Source organism: Rhinopithecus bieti, unplaced genomic scaffold (genome assembly GCF_001698545.2).
Source record: "Rhinopithecus bieti isolate Rb0 unplaced genomic scaffold, ASM169854v2 scaffold_82244, whole genome shotgun sequence".
In the NCBI taxonomy this organism is placed as follows: domain Eukaryota; kingdom Metazoa; phylum Chordata; class Mammalia; order Primates; family Cercopithecidae; genus Rhinopithecus; species Rhinopithecus bieti.
The window spans coordinates 12,556-14,998 of record NW_016829992.1 but is presented as its reverse complement, the minus strand read 5'-3'; the positions used below and the strand labels follow the sequence as shown (position 1 = coordinate 14,998).

General features: G+C 45.9%; 1 long non-coding RNA gene across 1 annotated transcript in view; it reads left to right on the top strand.

Moving 5' to 3' along the window:
* The window catches only part of LOC108524196 (uncharacterized), a 7,084-nt gene extending 5,119 nt beyond the window's left edge, over window positions 1-1,965 (top strand). The window contains exons 3-4 of the long non-coding RNA XR_001883998.1: window positions 578-642; window positions 1,598-1,965. This is a non-coding gene — a long non-coding RNA (uncharacterized LOC108524196). The remainder of the gene's footprint in view (window positions 1-577; window positions 643-1,597) is intronic.
* The last annotated feature ends 478 nt before the right edge of the window (window positions 1,966-2,443 follow it).

Below are 2,443 nucleotides of genomic sequence, written 5' to 3'. Positions count from 1 at the left end.
AAAAAAAAAAGAAAGAAAGAAAGAAAGAAAGAAAACCAGGGATATGATTATACTTCCCTCCAAAGACAGGAGTGAGGATTAAGTAAAATGGTGGGAGTCATGAGCTGTGAACAGTGCCTGGAATGTGATGAGCCTTCAATAAACCTCAGCCATGTGATGATGATGATTGTATTAGTTTGCTCCAGCTGCTGTAACAAAATGCCACAGACTGGGGGGCTTAAACAACAAAAATTTATTTTCTCACAGTTCTGGAGGCTGGAAGTCCAAGATCAAGGTGGCAGCCAGTTTTATGTCCCATAGCGACCGTTTCCATGGCTTGCAGAAGGCCACCTTCTGGCTGTGTCCTCACGTGACCTTTTCTCTGTGCTCATCCCTGGTGTCTCTTTCTCTTCTTATAAAGACACCAGTCTTATTGGATCAGGACCCCACTCTTATGATCTCATTTAACCTTATTGTGTCTGAAGAATCTATCTCCAGATATAGTCACATTGGAGGGTTAGGAGTACATATTAATTTGGGGAGCAGATAATAATTCAGTTGATGATTCTCATTCTCTCTCTCTCTCTCCCCACTACAGGACTGACAGGCAGAGAATAGGAATATGCAGCTGAAATGTGGGCAACTCTCCTGTCAGCTGAAGAGGTAATACCAGGAAGGGTGTGAAGGACATCCTAGGTTTGGGAACAGAATGAGGTTCCTGGGTAGAGATTCCATTTGTGACTTTCTCCCTCCTGGTTCCCTGGTCATTTGTCTATGAGATGTTCCCCTTCTGTGGAGAGCTCCAGGAGCTGTTTTTCTCTCCCTTTGCCAACTGCCAGCACCCCATCTGCCCAGCTCATCAAATTCCTGGAAGCCACCTAAACAAGTAGTCTATATTTCATAAACCTCTTGGGCTCCATGCAAAAGAAACTCACTGAAGTAGCTCAGGAAAAACTAAAATGAACAGTTTCATATAAGGACCTATGAAATTTTTCAGCAATCCATAGGTGTGACAGTCAGTTTTTGCTTTGTAACAAACTACTTCCCCAAAATTCAGTGGCTTGAAACAACAGTCATTTATTTAGCTTGCAATTTCATGGGTCATCCTTTCGGGCTGGGCTCAGCTGGATAGTTCTTCTGGTCTCTGCAGGGCTCGCTCCTGCATCTGGGGTCAGTTGGCAGATTGCCCAGGGGCTGTATGGACTAACATAACCTCATAGCTGGGACAACTGGCCTCTCCTTCATGTTGTCTCTCATCCTCTAGCAGGGTGACCCAAGCTTGTTCACATGGCAGAGAAAAGATTCCAAGAGTAAAAGTGGAAACTGCAAGGCCCCTTAAGTCTCAAGTCAAAGTGAACATGCCATCACTTCTGCCACAGAAAGGACTTCATTGGCCAAAGTCACATGACTGGCCAAATTCAAGGGATGGGGAAGTTGACACCACCTCTTACTAGGAAGGGAAAATCTGTGGCCATTTTGCCATCTACCAAGAAATGTGGAAGTACACACAGCTCTCTCTGCCACCCTCCCCCACCCACACGCTTCACTGCCACCCCAAGTCCTTACAATTCCTTTCCTCCTGCACGTGGAATTCACAGTTCTCTGTCTCTCTCTGCAGATGGGCACTTTGTACTTCTCTATCCACGTGGGAAAAGACCCCATCCCATAGCTTCCAAGTCTACAACATCCAACATCCCTGTTCAAGGGAACAACCCAACTTAACCAGACTCCCTTTGCCCTATTTCTGAAACACCTGAAGAAAGCATCTGATGGGTTGACTCGGTGCCATCCTTGGTCCCATTGCTGTGACACATTGTGCAAGCAAAGCATCAGAGGCTCATCCCTGTCTGTGGGAGCTCAGTGCTCAGAAAACAGGGGGGAGGTTTTACCTTGGAAATTGGTCAGACCCCAAAATACGTCTTTTACACATGTTGCTTTTTTCTCTCTCTTTTCAAAGAGAACCAAAACTAAATAAAAACACCACCACTTCTGAGTAGTTTCTCATGAAGCCTCTCTTCCTGAGAGTGGGAGAGGCATGTTTGCAAATAAGATCAACCTCTGAGCTTTGCACTGTTCGAGTTTAATACCTCTCCATAAGAGGATCCTGACAGATGGCAGGCACAGGGCACACAAATATGGCTGAAACTCCTCTGGGGGATATATCTCACATTTGAGGAACATTCGGTGCTTCTGTGACCAACGCAGAACCACCTAACATGGCATCTGCTTAGCAATAATAGTGGCAGAACTCAGTCCAAGTCTTGTCTGTTGAGGGCTATCCATGTGCCAGCCACTGACTATTTACCGTACATGATTAATGTGTCATAGCAGGCCAGGCACAATGGCTCACACCTGTAATTCTAGCACTTTGGGAGGCCGAGGCGGGTGGATCACCTGAGGTCAGGAGTTCAAGACCAGCCTGGCCAACATGGTGAAGCCTTGTCTGCTAAAAATACAAAAAACT